We start from the raw sequence: 19,057 nt of genomic DNA, 5'->3' as shown, positions 1-19,057 counted from the left end.
TAAGTCTATTGATGTGGTGAATTACATTTATTGATTTCCATATATTGAACCAGCCTTGCATCCCAGGATGAATCCTACTTGATCATGGTGCACAATCTTTTTGATATGTTTTTGTATCCAATTTGCCATAATTTTATTGAGGATTTTTGCATCTATGTTTATTAGAGATATTGGTCTGTAGTTTTCTTTCTTTGAAGTGTCTTTGTCTGGTTTCCGGATCAGGGTGATGTTGGCCTCCTAGAATGAATTTGGAAGTACTCCCTCTTTTTCTATTTCCTGAAATAGCTTGAAAAGCATTGGTATTAGTTCTCTTTAAAGGTTTCGTAAAACTCTGCTCTATACCCATCCAGTCCTGGGCTTTTCTTGGTTGGTAGTCTCTTGATGGCTTCTTCTATTTCCTCAATTGATATTGGTCTGTTTAAGTTGTGTATATCCTCCTGACTCAATATGGGCAGATTATAAGACTTCAGAAATTTTCGATGCCTTCACTATCTTCTATTTTATTGGAGTATAAGGTTTCAAAATAATTTCTAATTGTCTTATGTATTTCTGTAGTGTCTGTTGTGATGTTGCCTTTTTCATCCTGTATGCTAGTAATTTGAGTTCTCTCTCTTCTTCTCTTCCTTAGCATGGCTAAGGGTCTGTTGATCTTATTTATTTTTTCAAAGAACCAACTTTTAGTTTTATCAATTTTTTCAATTGTTTCTTTTGTTTCAATTTCATTAATTTCAGCTCTGATTTTAATTATTTCTTGCTTTTTACTACCTTTGCTGTTGTTTTGCTCTTCTTTTTGATAATTGTTCTTAACAATTATCTTATTATTCTTACCAATTTCTTATTATTCTTTTTTTTTTTTTTAAAGAGAGAGTGAGAGAGGAGAGAGAGAGAGAGAGAGAGAGAGAGAGAGAGAGAGAGAGAGAGAATTTTTTTTTAATATTTATTTTTTAGTTCTTGGCGGACACAACATCTTTGTTGGTATGCGGTGCTGAGAATCGAACCCGGGTCGCACGCATGCCAGGCGAGCGCGCTACCGCTTGAGCCACATCCCCAGCCCCGATTTCTTATTATTCTTACCAGATCAAATGATACCTCAGAAGGGTCCTCAAATTATTCAAGACTGGGAAATATTGGAGTATTAAGTTTTCATTATCACTCTGGATGTTTTTAGAAGTTAAAAATGACCAGCATATTGGGCTGGGATACAGCTCAGTTGGAAGAGTGTTTGCCTCACATGTACAAGGCCCTGGATTCAATACCTAAAACCACAAAATAAATAAATAGAATACAATAGAAAAGTGCCTGGACTATTGATTTAAACTTGGATATTAAAATGTTTAGTGTCACTTGCATATTATTTCCTCATAAGAGAAAAATAACTAGTATATGAGTGCATGTATGTATAAGTACAATGTTCATATGTATTAGTGTTAGCTCAGTCTTCCATTCTACTTGATATAAAATGTCTTCCAATAACTTGACCTTCTCATCTATCTTCCCCCCACAATCCTATCCAAGTGATCTTTTTCCTTTAATGTGTCCTAGTTCTTATTTAAATGATTTTATTCTGATTATTTCTTTCCTCTTATGAATTGTTATTTTACTTGTTTAAAATAAACATCACCACCTTTATCTCCCCAAAATAAAAAAAAATCAGAACAAAAACTGAAAATATTTCTAAGTATAATAGAGATATACTTTACAAAAATTTCTCTTCCTCCTTTGTTATAACTCAACATCTGTGACATCTTTTGAATGGCATCTGATTTGGATGATAATCACAAATATGTCAGAAAATAGAATTTGCCTCTTGACTTTATCAAGCACCCGTCCTAAAGTTCACTCCACTTTAATTGACCTCCCTCAAGCAAGGAACTACTGACTCAGAACTGTATGCATAGTTAAGTTTATTGATTTAACAAGATTGGTTGTCTGGTTTGTTGCACCTGACAGCAGATTAGAAGCTTTCCTGATAGCTTAACACATTGAGCTATAATAAAGAAGTAGGAGATAAGAGGTGGATCACCAATCAGAGATTACACTGTGTGCTGCAAACATTATTAGATATCTTAAAAGTGCTTGAAAATATCACTCTGACGATATCACTCTGTAGATGCTGATAACAAATTAATGTTAATAATCATAATTAAGAGTTATAAATATAGGGTATTTGTATCATAAGTATCTTGCTTAGGTCTTTTCAGCATTTTATTTAGAAGTGCATAAAATGTATTCACAAAAACAGAATTATAAAATTATGTAGAGTTCTTGGGTTGGTTATAATGTAACTGAATGCAGTAATTTCTTCTTTATCATTTCTGGCATCTATTTTTTACTTGAACACTTCATAAGTCAGTTTATTTCATTGTTAGGCAGGTTCAAATTAACAAAATTTTTCTTTATACTAAACCTAAACTTACCTCTCTCTAGTATAAAATAGTTAATTCTAGATCATTATACTGAAACAATTCTGAAAATGCATGATATCTCTTTTAAATATCATTTTTAACTTTTAAAATGCATTACCATTTTATTTATTTATTTTTTAGTTTTAGGTGGAAACAATATCTTTATTTTGTTTTTATGTGGTGCTGAAAATTGAACCCAGTACCTCATGCATGCTAGGTGAGCACTTTACCACTGAGCCACAACCCTAGTCCCAAAACACATTATCTTAAAGAAACACATTCTTTAATAGAATTTATTATCTCCCATAATAATTATCCCATATATCTTTAATTGTTCATATTACATAATGACCAGATTCATTTAATTGTACTAGTTACTTCTTTATATATGTTAGGATCCTCATGTTAGGATCCCCTTTATAAATATAGTAGATCTGGCCTCAAATATTAGTGACTATACCTTCATCTGATTAATTCAGATATATATATATACACACACACACACACGTTGTTCAGATTCACTTGATTCTATTCACTTAATTTTATCAAATATCATTGATTTTATATTGGAATATAATTCTTTTATACATTTATATCATATATTTTATATATTCATATGTATCATAGCATATATTTTTATGATAGAAGCTATATTTTACTGATTTTTGAAGCACTTGACATATGGTAGGCCCTTAAAAATACTATTGGATGAATGTTTGCATAAATGAAATGTCTAAGAATAGGTTAGCTTATTTCAGTAGTGTATCTCTTTATTACTTTTTTATCTTGCACACAATATTTTAAAAGCAGTTTTCAAATGATTTTAACTTAAATATGTTCTTGCTGAATCAAAATTCAGAAATTTATGTTGCACAAAAATACAAGTCTACATTTATTCTTAAAACTTGTGAGCTTGCAAAATTATTGAGATTATATTAAATCTTAACTCAGTCACCAATTTTATAAAAACTCTTGTCAGCTGGTATTTTTAGTTAGGTAAAGAAGTTTATCACCAATTCCATATTAACTTTTAAGTTTAAAATTTGGGAATAATGGTTTTGTAACTTTTGTGTTGTTTCCAAAAAAAGATTGAAGGATCCTAAACACTAAGAATGAATTTTCCACTGTATATGCCCTATTCACTCCAAAAGCAGAGGCCACACAAGTTGAAGTATTTAATTTTATGATTTGTATCTTAAATGTTTATTTTCAGGAAAAGAATGTTCATTTGATATATGACATAAATAATACATAATTAACACCATAAATAGATTAGAATATTTTAAATACAATGTGAATGCAAGAATAATTTATTCACTAAAAGGTATAGATAGCTTGGAAAAATTAAAATTATACTTGCTTAATTAATCTATAAAGTTTCTATTCAACTTTATTCCTCAGAATCTGAAAAAGTATAGTAATTGTGAGCAATTACTGCCACTTGTTTTTTGTTAAAACGCTGTAGATTTGAAAGATGTTTGGAACTAATTTTGAAAATATGTGGGAGAATGAATAGATTGCTATTTACTAGTAAGTAAAATTCTGTATTCTAGTTTAATAAACTTTTCATACTGTGTAAAAGAAAGATAGCTCTGTGCTCAACTCTGTCCTACTATGGAAAGGTGTAAATTAATCATGCTCCCTTTAATGCCTTCCTTCTTATCCCAATCTATATACTTAGTTCTGGTGTAATGCTATCAATGCAGTTTTTTGAGACTATTAACTAAAGTCTTAATATCAAACACTTAATGAAACCTACTTTGAGAGACTGTTGTAAATGTTAGTTCGGTCTTCAAACATAGAGAAAATAGACCACGAATTGTCTTTTAAAATACCCTCAAGAAAAAATTTCCCTGAAATCAGAGGACATGAAAGGTTTCCTGGGAAACCATAAAGGCTCCATACTGATTTGACCAGGTTGTCTGTTATCCAATGACCTCTCCCTAATTAGGGGAGGACCCAAGAACAAAGAAGGAAGAAGGGGAACATCTGGACCAGATGAGAGAGAAGCGAAGAGACAAAGCCATTGAAAACAGAATTGGAAACCCTTAAAACAGACCGTATCTATTTTCAGACTAATCTTCATTCTTTGTAGAAGTCCTTTTGGTGTCTAACCTAGAGACAAAAATATTTCCACCTTCTTGCATCATCTCTTTTCTTCCATGCGCTGTTAAGACAATAGCAGTCATAAAAGCTTTGGTTCTCTAATATATCCACAACCTCCCTTCAGTTTTTTTCTCATGTTGTGATTTTACAGAGTATCATTATCTGACAAAGACATGACCACCCATCCACACAATCATAAATTATCTACCATCTGCTAGAGTTTTAAGATCCTGGACACCTATATCTGTCTTCAACATTTGACTTGTCAAAATAAGCCTTTTAGAAATAGCTGCATTTAATTGAAGGAAAATTATAAAATTCAAAATTTATTTTGTATAATAGTGACTATGTGATATGCTTAATGAAAAAAAATAGATGGAAAACTTATTTCATTTTGGTTAAATACAAATTGTAATTATTTGGTTTTATTATGAAATTTAATTTGTGTATTAATTCATTTTAGAATTCTGAATTCCATTATTGAGACCTTCCTTAACATTTCATAAAATATTATTTAAAAAATCTTCCTTTACCTACAAATCTTAGGCCATGATATAAAAAAATGACATCTGATATACTAGTGCTATTGTTCTTATTATTTCCTCTATGGATACTATTTCCTTTATATCATATATATATATATATATATATATATATATATATGTGTGTGTGTGTGTGTGTGTGTGTGTGTGTGTGTGTGTGTATATATTGATCTCCTACAACATGACGAGCATTATGTGTAACTATATAGAAAATAGAAAGATGCAAACAGTTCTTCTTTTCATGGATCTTAAAATAAAACAAAAAGAATTTAATGTGTTCCAAAATAAAAAAATTTAGATCATACATTGTAGAAAACATCAAAAATTTCTATGCAATTTTATATTGAAATGGAAAACGCTTATAAAGAAAGCGTTTTCCATTGAATCACATTGCAAAGTCTAATTATAATTTAAATTAAGAGACTGTAGGAACAAATACATTTATCAATTATAATTCAGTTTTCCCATTGCCAAAGATATGAGAAATGGATAAATACGAAAATATAAAAAGAAAATTTGGCTTGAGATTATATGTATTTTAATATTTCTCAAAATACAGGTGGACATTACAGTTAAGTCTGTAGGAAATGAGCAAATACAATGAAGAACATTTTCTCAGATAAATACCCATTACACAAGGACATTTTCCCCATTCTCAAAACACATAAGGATTTAATTTCAGGTTTCAGGTTGATCATAGTGGGAGTTATGAAAAAAAAAAAAAGAAAGACAAACAAACAAAACTCCCTTTACCTAGAAAACTTAAGCTATGCTATTTTTAAAAATGACATTTGATAAGTCAATTCCTAACCAAAGGCTGAACATACTCTCCGATATGCAGATGCTGACTCACAATAGGGTGGGGATGGGGAGAAAGGGGGAGCATATGAATCTGAAATAACTATCTTATGTTCATATATAAGTGCGTACACAACCTGTGTAACTCCACATTATGTCCAACCACAAGAATGGGAAGTTATCTTCCATGTATGTGTGATATGTCAAAATACATTCTTTTTTTATTGATTTTTAAAAAAATAACAATGAAATGCATTACAATTCTTATTACACATATACAGCACAACTTTTCATATCTGGTTATATATAAAGACAGGGTTATGTCTGGTTATGTATGAAGACAGGGATATATATAAATATTTAAAAATTCTCTCTCTCTCTCTCTCTCTAAAAAAAATTTAAAAAGAACAAATAAAAAATATATGACATTTGAGATATAGTATTGTCAATAAAACATTTTATATATGTATTCTAAAGTAGAGATGGAAATTTTAGCACACTAATTAGATAGTGTAAGAAATAAAATATAAAGAAATTTTATTAAACAATATCTAATGGCATCAGAAAGGAAACTTGACCAAAGCATTTTAAAGTTTTCCCATGAATTAGAAATTTAAGATATATCCTGTAGATACACATAATGTACAATACTAATAAAAAACAAACAAACAAACAAACAAAACATGAATGTTCTCTTAAGGGGTCGAGCAGACAGGAAAGATGAAAAGGGCATCCCTGAGGGAGATGGACCTAATAGATTCTCTCTCAGCACCAGCATGTATATGCCAGGAACCCACCTGATCTATGTGTGTGTTTGTGTGTGTGTGTGTGTGTGTGTGTGTGTGTGTGTATGTGTGTGTGTGTGTGTGAGAGAGAGAGAGAGAGAGAGAGAGAGAGAGAGAGAGAGAGAGAGATTACATCCACTGAGCTGTCTGGTGGTAGAGAGGCCTACTGAAGCAACAACCCAAAATGAAAGAGTTAAGCCTTTAACCTCTAATGGCAGTGGAATAAGCAAGAGGCAGAAACCAAGGAAATGTGTTCCATTTTGCTCCAGGGCGAGCACATTAGTGAAGGACCAGGTGGAAGAGCACAGATATCAGGTTTTCTCACTCTTGGTAAGGCCTACACAAAAGACTCTGGAAGGTATATGGACCCTGAAATCAAAAGGAGGGGGAGGGGAGGAGCTAGAAGTAGAAAATGAGTGGTACTAAATGAAAATAGGGGAAACTTGAAGATCTTCCCTCCTCCTCCATAAGCAGGCCCCAAAATAGGGTCCTCAAGTAGTAGGAAAAAGACTTCCAAGACCTAGAAAAGAAGGAACACAGTGTTAGGAATATGAATGTGTGTGAGAGTGGCTAACCAGAGAGCCTGAGGCTCTGACTGCAACTCCTCTGAGCACTGCCCATGCACCAAGGTCACCATGAAGGGCACCTTCCTCCATGAGGCCCACCACGCAAAGCCTTTTGAATAACCAATGTCAGGCCTGAAAAAATCATAGGTAGATTTTGAAAGAGCATCTGGATTCCTCACTATGTCCTGCAATGAGGGAGAGAACATTCTTCCATGAAGTTATCTATGTTAGGGCCTCTCCATGGACACTTTAACTCAAATATATGCCGTCTGCCATTTTAGTGAAAGTCAGGTTGCCCCAAATCTCAAGTTTCTTGTTTTAAATACACACACACACACACACACACACACACACACACACACACAACATCCCCAGTGCACATAATGAAAACTTACACACACTCCATCTCATGTTCTTTCCTCCTGTCTGCTTTCCCTATCTCTATTCTCAAAGTACAGGGATTCAATAGGAATAAAAAATTAATAAAATTACTTTTGATGGAAGCATATGCCCTGTTCATAAGATTCATTTCAATCCTGATTGTCTTCTAGATAAATGCTCTATTAAAACAAGAAGTGAAAAGGTCCTAATTAGTTGAGAAGATTCCCATTCTAAAGCCAATATTGTGACCACCAACTTTTTATGTTAGCACATCAAAGAAAAGAGTTTATCTTCCTGAATGAAAATTTGGTGGTATGTGTTTGGATGAGTCGAGAGAGACATTGAATCACATGTCCATTAAGCGGCTACATCAGTGCTACAGGGCTATGTAAAGAGAACATGAAATAGGTTGCCCTCAGTCATTAGACATGAAAAAAAAAATAGTTAAAATACATGCAATGGAAATTGACATCAACTGGAAATGAAGGCATAAAGGGGAAAAGATTCTCACATGGCTCACTGAGTTAACAGAAGAAATGACACCATGATAACAAAAACAGAAACAAAAGGAGGTGTTTATCTAATGAAAGACACATTTTACAATGTTATATGTTACATTTGTGGTACTGGCAAAATGTCAGTTGATATCTGAATGTTGTTAAAAATTTGGAATTGTCAGTTGATAGTAACTGCAAGAATATTATAATTAAAGCTGTTGTTAAAGATAAAAAAAATCTCTAGAGATCTGTTGCAACATTGTGCTCATAGATGACAATGCCATACACTTGAATTTGTTAAGAGAGTCAAGTTTATGTTATGTGGGCTTCATTAAGTTAAATCCACAATAAACATAAAAAGGATATTTTTAAAAGATGCAGAAAAGTAAAAATAACGACATAAAAGACATCCATTTATTACTAGAAGATGAATCAAATGTTGTTTTACATTTTTACTTCTCATGATTTTTAAGGGTGGTACATATGAATACTTCTCCCTATTTCTCCTGCATCCAACTCCGCAAACTGTCAAGCAGTTGATATGTAACAATCCTGCCCATGTATTTTATACCTTTAGTACAAATGTAAGTATGGAAAATAATAATTGATACCTTTACTATTTAATATGTGCAAATATACAATATTTTCTTTATTATTTTGAAAAGTTATGTTTTACTCGAAATAAGTATGGTGTTAGTTTCCCAAAATGTGTAGATTTTGCATGAGTTTTTAAGTTGGATTGCTGTGTAAACTTCTTGAACTTGATATACTTCAACTGTTTATCCTACCAGACATAGATGGATATTTAGGTTATTTTCCTTTTTGTTGTCATTTATTGTTAAAAATGTCCACAACTGTCCACAAGTATCTACATAAAAGTTAAATTATCTTTTAAAAATATCCTTTTTTTGTATTTTATCAATGTCGTTCACATATAAATGTTAACACTTTAAAATATATGACCAAAATTTACTGCTCTGTTATCAACATGTGAGAGTACACAACTCCCTTCCGTTAACAAAACTCCAAGAGTAGAGGGCACTTAGACAAAAGAAAGAAACAAACTGTACCAATTGGTAGTAGCCAGATTCATTCAGGAGTATAAGAATATAGAAATTAAGTGTCTCCTGAAAATTTCAGTGTTGGAAACATGATCGAATGTAGCAATATTCAGAGGTGAAACAATTAGATTATGGGAGCTCTAACCTCATCAGTGGATTAATCCCTTTAATAATTTGAAAGGACTACTGAATGGTAACTGTAGACAACTAGAGCATGGCTAGAAGAGTTAGTTCCTGGAGACTCTTGATTTAGTTGCTGACATATAAACTTGAGTACAAGAACATCACAGTTACCTTTATGCTCCTATGTCCTGGAAAGGTAACTGTGACCCAACTGATAATTTCTGACAACAAAATAATTCCATCTGCTCTTTTCTATTCAGGGATCCATAAAAATCAGACAGCACAGTACTATAGCAGCATCTCTCATCTTTATTCCCTGCCTCAAGAAAACAGCCACCTCCAAGTTTTCAAGTACCTTTCTGGTCTTTCACTAAAGCACAAATATTTCTTTCCAGGGAAGTTCTGCACCTCAGACTCATTAACTGGAGGCTCACTTTTGAGTCTAAGCTTCAATTAACTAACCAGACAAGCTCTCAGAGTCATTTTCTCAGGCTTACACATGAAAACTCAAGTCCCAGCTGATTACAGACCTCATCTTGTATTTAATCTTCCCAGCCTTTACAATCCTTCCCATGCTAGAATCCTGTTGAAATAAGCTGTCTGGCTTCTCTGCCTCCTCTTAAAACTGACATTAGAGTTTTCACTCTGGGTGTTGGTGGGATTAACATTCATTAGGGGTCCTGAGGTAAAGAGGTTGATGGAATAGTGTTTCTAGTAGAATGAGCAAACACTGTTCCTGATGAAGCCCTGGAAAATCTTATGTTGTGTACAGCCATGTATGGTCAGCAAGACTCTGACCCACCCTGGCAGGTGGCACCACTAGTAGACCCTGTAGCCACATCCCAAACTAAAGGAGCCATCAAGCTTCACACATGTCCCCAAGAGTGATATCTGAGGAAACTCAGCTGACTCTTAAGAGTAGATAGGAATGAGGTCAGTTTTAATCAACTCAATATTAAACACCTGGCAGGAGAATATAGACTAAGCAAAGTCCTACATGGACATTTAAAAGGAAAAGCAATCATTTTTTTAAAAAATATAACTTAAGATATATACTTATCAGCCCTACCAAAACTAAGTAAAGGTGGAGGCTATAAAGAATGGTTCCTGTGGGAGAGTGCCTAATAATAATTATCACAAAGAACTTTAGAGAGTCACAGGTGTGTCCTGAGTCAATTTGATCTCATAGACTTACAAACCTCTCTAATCTCCTACATAGATAAACTTGACCTGTTTATCACTGGAATGATAAATTACTGTCTTCATGTTTTTCAGAGACTGGTTGGAATACTGATTGCTTTTGTGCTAAGTGTTTACAAAAATTAATGCTTTGCTGTCTTATTTATTGTTGACTTCGTATATCTCCTCAGTCGCAGGGAGAACAGGATTACCTTTCTTCCCCATCCTAGGAAGAATTATTTGTCTATCCTTGAGAACACACCCACCACAGGAAGAAAATAATTAAGACTTTGAAGATGGCACCAGAAGATCTCAGAAATGACTATCTCCCAAATTAACAAGTGAATCACAACTTCAAACAGAACACTTGGAATGTCACCTTTGAATCACCTCTTTAAAAGACCCTGTTCCCATTGATGGGCAGAATCACAGCATTTGGGAAAGGAGTCCCCTGTGCTTCTCCTCTCCTACGAAAGCAATAAATCTTTGTTTTCCTTTTTCTTTTTTTTTTTGGGGGGGGGGCGGTGGTACCAGGAATTGAACTCAGGAGCACTCGACCACTAAGCCACATCCCCAGCCCTTTTTTTGTATTTTATTTAGAGGCAGGGTCTCACTGAATTAATTAGGGCCTCACTTTTGCTGAGGCTGGCTTTGAACTTGTGATCCTCCTACCTCAGCCTTGGGAGCTGCTATGATTACAGGTGCACACCACCATGTCTGGCCCTTATTTTTCCTTTTTCTAAAGAAAAAAAAAATTCTCACAATGTTACGTTGCTATGGAATCCATTTTAAATATAAGCTTAACTTTCTTATGCTAGAAGTAGTGCTTAATCACTCTTTACACAGTTCCCAGGTCTACACTACACTCAAATGACTGCAGCCCCTGACAAGGATAAGAACTTGGAGGCATCCCTGAATTCCCAATACTTCCTTGAAATCGACCCTTAGGCATTTGCTTGCAAATTTAAAAAGACCCATATTCTATAGTCTTACATATAATGCTAGCAGCCAAACTCTTTTTTTCCCCTAAATCTTTATTTTTTGTCTTGAATGACTCTGGATGATGACTGCCCTCAATATGATACCCTTTTTGCCCAGGATCTATAAGTCAAATCCTTGTACTTATTTCTTGCTGTGGTGGTATATGGAATTTGTACCTTTCATCTGAAGAGCTAGGGGCTGCTCCAAGACTTAGAAGAAACACAGGTCAGATTCTTAGTACCCTGGTTAGACCTTAGGCCATCTGCCAGGTAAGAGAAGTGTCTTGTGAAAGACACACTGTGTACACTCCCACAGCCAGCAACCTTTGGTTGGCTGTTAGGGAAGCATCATTAGCCGCCCTGGTATTGAAAACCCCAATTAGGGCCTGGGGCTATACTTCAGTGGCGCAGAGCTTGCCTAAAATGGCTGAGGCACTGGGTTCAATCCTCAGCACCACATAAAAATAAATAAATAAAATAAAGGCATTCTGTCCATCTCCAACTACAAAAATAAATAAATAAAATAAAACAAAACAAAAAAACAATATAGCTGAGGGTGCTTAAAACACTGGAGTGAGCTAATTTCTTCAAAAAGGAAGTAGAGATTGGTTCTAGATCATTGGATTTTTCAAGCTAATGTGTAGATTATGTTTAGAGTATTTCTGTACAAATGTATCAATTGTAAGTCTCAGGATCCTAGTCCTTAAAATCAATATTTTTAACCTTATCATATGAACTTTGATCAGGTTGCATTTTTAAATGGAATTACATCTGTGTTATACTCAATGTCAGATTTGGAACTTCTTCAGTCATTTATATTTACCTATTTCAAGAAGAGAATAAGTTTATTTTTGTTTGTTTCTATTTTCTAATATTGGCATGGAAGTTTTCTAGTTTTCTACCATTGTCTTAAATTGGGAGTTTAAAGATTAAAATTAGTTTTAAATTTGTTTAAGATTTCTAACTGTCAGAAAGGGTTAGGAATACCCTATAGTCTTAATAACAGTTTTGGTGTTACTTTAAATAATTCTACCTTAACCAGGTATAGTTTTGTTGTGAGGTGTGAAACCATTGGTGATAATGTGAGTAACTGATTTTACTTGTCAATGGTTACTAGTGAGCTATTTTTTCCAACCAAGGAACGCACAGTGGGTTCATAAAATATGTGAACAACCCAATGTCAATGTTTTTCCTTGGAAGATTTTTTTGGGGGGGGCGGGTTCTTCTGATTCTAACCATTTTACTAGTCAATGGTCCAGCAAGAAACAAATTTAAGTAAGCTGAATGAGGTTCCTTTAATGAAGAGACTACCTAGACAGGTTACAGAAATCAGCAAGAAATTTTGAGGCTCCCAGTGACCAGTGGAAAGCTCTTACCATCCTAGGCCTGCAGGGGCAATGGGTAGACATAATGTTGTTTAAGCAACAGCATTGGTATTAATAACTGGAATCATGGTGGAGAAGCAATGTGACAGGAACAATTTTTGTAGGAGGTGGAGCTCCTCCAGATGTTATGCCACCTAGCATTGAAAATGTGAAGAAGAATTAGCCCACAGTATTTCTTTTTGCTGGTGCCTTTTACTCATCAAATTTAATGATGTTAATCAACAAAAATCCCAGAAGTTGCAACTCATAAGTTCTGCTTCCTGGATTACAGAATAGGACACAGAACACAGAAAAAGGATCCAGTTAGGGAAGTAGTATGAATGGAATTAATGAATTAATGACATAATGCACAATGGTATTTCACCATATTTGAAAACTTTCTTTCTTTTTTTTTTTTTTGTACTGGGGTTTGAACTTAGGGGCACATAACCATTGAACCACATCCAAGTCCTTTTTAAAAATATTTTATTTGGAGACAAGGTCTAGTTAAGTTTCTTAGGGACTCATTAAGTTTCAGAGGCTGGCTTTGAACTCCAGATCCTCCTGCCTCAGTCCCAAGCCACTGGGATTATAGGTGTGCACCACAGAGCCCAGCTGAACAATTTCTTGAAATAATAATGCAGTCACTTTTGCATCCCAGTCAGCCTATTTACTTCTTGTTATGCCTTCCATCTTGGGTGGTATTAGTGTGCATGTTCCCGGTTGTTGAGTGAAGTAAATAGGACTCTGTCAGCATGTCATAGTTATGACCTAATGTCTTAATCATAATTCTTGGAGATATTCTCAGAGTGATTTGATGCTCTGCACTAATTTGGGAAGATTTCTTTCTATTCATTTCTTGCTATTTGACTGTCACTCTAGAATTTTTGACATTGCACTTCTAAGTTAGTCCATTTTCACACTTCTTTGAATATCATTTTCATTTTCCTGAAATATATTTCCACATTTTTAAAAATCAAGAATTCATAAGATGCAACATTCTTAAGAATATGTGTATAAAAGAGTCTTGATTTTGCTGGAAAATTAGAATTATCTGTTCAGATATAATGCTAGAATTAAAGCTATTTTGTTTCACACTTGGAGGGACCACTCCAGTTTCTCATGGACATCTGTGTTACTAATCAAAGGTCAGATGTCAATCAGATTCTCAATGTTATGCAGGTAAAAGTTATTGTTTTCTCTTTATAAGAATTTGTGATTCTATCTTTATCATTGGTGCCAAAAATATCATCTGTCTGTATCTATGTCTGCTTCTTTTCTCATATATATTTCTTTGCTTTTGTTTTCCAACAACTTTAAAACTCCTATCTTATGGAATCAATGATTTTCTTGCATTATTTTTTGATTAATTGGATGAAAATAATAAAATAGCTTTAAGGGTGAACAACCAGTGATATTACAGAAGTTTTTTTTTCTCTTTAGAGTTCTAAAATTTTATTGATATTGTAACCTCTGAATTTAGATTCTGTTTTTAACTTTTTGTTATGTTTTCCTTTCTTCTTTTTTCAATTAGAGCATTATAATTATGCATAGTAGTTGAAATCATTTTGACAAAATAAGAAAATTGTGGAATTTGTTTTCAGTCCCTGTTCCCCACCACTTCCTCAACTCTCCTCATTTCCCTATTCTCCTTTCTCTATTGAACTTCCTTTAACCTGTTTATATATTTTTGATTGGTACTTTCTACATATACAGAAAGGCATAATTTCCTATGGTACATTCATATGTGCATAGAATGTGATTTTGTTAAATTAATTCTATATTTACCCCATTTTTCCATCACGTCTTCTCTCACCCTGGATCTCAGATCCCTTCCCCACTCCCCAACCCACATACCTATTTTGGTTTCTGACTTACACATATGAGAGAAAATATTCAATCCTTGATGCTTTGAGTCTGGCTTATTTCACTTAGCATGACGTTCTCCATTTCTATCCATTGACCAGCAAATGTCATATTTTCATTCTTCTTTATGGTTGAGTAAAACTCAGTTGTACATGTACACCACTTTCCTTGATCTGTGTATCTATTAGTGAGCATTTGGGCTCATTTCATAATTTTGCTATTGTGAATTGTGCTTCTGTGAATATTAAAGTAACTGTATGCTGATTTTAATTCTTTTGGATAAATACCAAGGAGTGGGATAGCTGTCTCATATATGGTTCCAATCCTAGTTTTTTGAGGAATCTCCACACTGCTTTCCAGAGTGATTGAACTAATTTTCAATACCAAAAAAAAAAAAAGAACGAGTATATTTTTTTCCTGACATCCTTACCAACACTTGTTATTAGTTGTGTTCTTGAGAAATGGCATTCTGACTAGTGTAAAAGATCTTTTCTGTTTCTATTGAGTTGATTAAATGATCCTTGTCCTTATTGCTATTGAAGTGATGAGTTATATTTATTGATTTGCAAAAGTTCAACCAAACTTGCATACCTGGGAAGAAATCCACTCGGTCAGGGTCTATTGTCTTCTTAATGTGTTTTTGAATGTATTTTGATAAAAGCTTATTAAGTATTTTCACACTTATGTTCATCAAAGGTATTGGTCTATAGTTTTCTTTCCTTGATATGTGTTTGTCTTCTTTTGGTATTAGGTTTTAATCCTGGCTTCATAGAGTATATTTGGCAGTGTTTCCTCCCTTTCAATTTCATGGAATAAATTGAGAAAGACTGATGGTAGTTTTTCTTTAAAGTTTGATAAAACTCAGCTGAGAATCCATCTGGTCTTGGGCTTTCCTTGCACAGGAAGACTTTTTATAGCTGCTTCAATCTCATTACTTGATGTTGATCTGTTTAGGTTTTTTATATTTTCCTTGTTCAATATGGTTAGGTCATATGTGTCTAACAATCTGTCAGTGTCTTCTAAATTTTACAGTTTATTGAAGTTTAAATTTTCAAAATAGTTTCTAATGTTTTTCTGGATTTCAGAAGTGTCTGTATTGGTATCTCCTTTTCATCTCTAATTTTGTTGCTTTGGGTTTTCTCTTTCTTTTGTTATTTTGGCTAAGGGTTTATCAATCTTATTTAAGTTTTTAAAGAATCAACTTTTGTTGCATTTGATCCTGTGTATTTTTTTAATTCTCAAAAATTATTTCTAGTTTCCTTCCATTATGATCTAATAGAATGCATGGGATTATATTGTTATTTTGTATCTTATAAAACTTATTTTGTGACCTAGAATATGGTCTTTTTAAAAAATGTTCCATGAGCTGCTGAAAGGAAGGTAATATCAGCTGTTTGGACATGAAATATTCAGTGGATGTTTATTAGGTCCATTAGATTTGTAGTATTATTTAGGTAGAAATATTTTATTGATTTTATGTGTGGTAACCTGTCTACTGGTAATTAGAGTATGTTAAAATCACTCAATATTATTTTACTGCGGTTTATCTGAAATTTAATGCCAAGAAGTATTTTCTTTTTTTTAATAACTAGGTATACTGAAGGAAAGCTTCACTGTATAAGCCAATGCTGACCGGCAATTGTTTTATTTTAGAGCTTGGAATATCTCTTTCCAGGCCCTCTTTGCTTTGAGGATCTCAGTTGCCATGTCATAAGTGAGTCTTATTGGCTTGCATCTTAATATGACCTAATGTTTTCTCACTCAGTTTTTAGTATTCTCTCTTTATTTTCTATGTTAGGCATTTTGATTATGATGTGTCTTGGAGAGATTCTGTTCTGAGTTTGTTTATGTGGAGTCCTATGTGCCTCCTGAATGTGAATGTCTATCTCATTTCTGATATGTGGAAAGTTTTCTGTAATTGCCTAATTGAAAATGTGCCTAATGCTATTACCCTATATCTCAACACTGTATTCTATTTAAATAACTAGGGTTTGTTCTTTTGATGCTGTAGCACAGTTCTTATATATTCTGATAATAGTCTTTTATTTCTTTTTCCTTTATTGTATACTGAATATTCAAGTTTATACACTTAGTCTTCAAGTCCTGAAGTTGTATCTTCTAGACCTAGAGTTCTATTTTCTATGAAATATAAAATGTTGGTGATGTTTTCAAGTATTTTTTTAATTTTATTTATTTATTATGTGGTAGTTAGTATTGAATCCAGTGCTTCACAAGGAAAGCCCAAGACCAGATGGATTCTCAGCTATGCTCAACAAGTACAGACTCAGCAAGCACTCTACTGATGAGCCACAACCCCAGCTTTCAAGTGAGTTTTTAACTTGATTCACTTTGTCTTTCATTTCCAGGAGTTTGGATTGGTTGCTTTTTGATTTCTATTTCCTTATTGAAATGGTCTTTCATCTTCTGTATTTGCTTCCTTAATTTGTTCCCTACATCTTCTTTTACTTCACTGAACATTTTAACAATCAGTTTTTATAATAATTCTTGGGAATTTTATCTATTTCCAAAACTCTAGGATACTTTTTTGGGAGATTGTGAATTTAGGGGGGAAGTTTGTTTGCCTGTTTTGTCATGTTTCAGGAGTCTTGGATTTGCACATCAATTTTAATGGATTTCCTTTTCTCTTTACACACTTTTTTTTGTGTTTAATTATCATTTTCATTTTGGGACTTCCATCTACATTTGTATGAGTTGATGTCCCAGAGTGGGACCTGAGGTTCCCCTTTGGCTTGTCCTTTTGGGGGCCTAGTTTTTACTTTGGACTTTTTTTCTCTTCATTTTTTTCTTTTCTTTTCTTTTCTCCTCCTCCTCCTCCTCCTCCTCCTCCTCCTCCTCCTCTTCCTCCTTCTCCTCCTCTTCCTCCTCCTCCTCCTCCTCCTCCATTCATCCTCCTCCTCCATTCCTCCTCCTCCATTCCTCCTTCTCCTCCTCCTCCATTCCTCCTCCTCCTCCTCCATTCCTCCTCTTCCTCAATTCTTCCTCCTCCTCCTCCATTCCCCCTCCTCCTTCTTCATTCCCCCTCCTCCTCCTTCATTCCTCCTCCTCCTCTTCTTCCTCCTTCTTTTTTTCATTCCAGGGATTGAGCCCACTGAGAAATGTCCCTACATCTCCAGACCTTTGATATTTTTATTTTTGGACAGAGTCTTGATAAGTTGCTTGGAGTCTCACTAAGTTTTTGAGATTGGACTCAAACATGTGATCCTCCCATCTCAACCTCCCGAGTCACTGGGATTACAAACTTTCCAGTTTATTTCCCCAATTCTCTATGTCAAATATAGTTGAGGCTCTGGTGGAGATAGATCACGTATGGGGTAAGATTCGTTGTTAGTGAGCTGAGTTGTGAGCATCATTTAACAGCACGATCTTACTCTGTGAACTTGAAGTGCCCTCAAACACTTTCTAATCCCTTTTAGAGGTAGGGATGGACTCAAGGACAGCACAGACTTAACAAAAATGTACAACCTTAAGGTAAATGTACGGTGTCTATTTTGACATCTTTAACACTAATTGTCACCTATATAGAAATGGTGGGGTCAAAATTTAACATCAGGGTTATTCAGTTTTTTGTTTGTTTGTTTGTGTTAATGTTTTTGAGTTTTTTTTTATATATATATATCCTAGAGAGGAAGGCTCTATTTATGTGTGTGTGGTAAAAATGTGTTCCCAAAATATAGGCTCTCCATTCACATCACTGATTGTTTCTTTTGCTGAAAAGAAGACTTTTAGTGAGAATCCATCCCATTTATCTATTCTTGATTTTAATTCTTGTGCTATAAAAGTCTTATTAAGGAAGTCATGGCCTAATCTGACATAATGGAGATTTAGGCCTACTTTTTCAATAAATGGGCCAAGGAACTGGACAGACATGTCTTAGAAGATGATACATAATCAATCAACAAATATATGAAAAAATGTTCAACATCTCTAGCAATTAGAGAAATGCAAATCAAAACTACTCTTAAGATTTCATCTCACTCCATTCAGAATGGCAGCTATTAAGAATACAAACAGCAATAAGTGTTGGCAAAGGCATCAAGAAAAAGACACACTCATATATTGTTGGTAGGACTTCAAATTGTTGCAGCCAATATGGAAACCAGCATGGAGAATCCTTGGAAAACTGGGAATGGAACCACCATTTGACCCAGCTATCCAACTCCTCAGTCTGTACCCAAAGGACTTAAAAACAGCATACTATAGGAACACAGCCATATCAATGTATATACCAGCAAAATTCACAATAGCTAAATTGTGGAACCATCCTAGATGCCCTTCAGTAGATTAATAGATAAAGAAAATGTGGTATATATACACAATGTAATACTATTCAGCATTAAAAAGGAATAAAACCGCTATACCTCCAGATTCACTCTTCCTGCTTAG

This window comes from Spermophilus citellus, assembly GCF_964194105.1.
Source record: "Spermophilus citellus genome assembly, chromosome: 1".
Taxonomy (NCBI): Eukaryota; Metazoa; Chordata; class Mammalia; order Rodentia; family Sciuridae; genus Spermophilus; species Spermophilus citellus.
Note: the sequence above shows the minus strand (reverse complement) of the source record.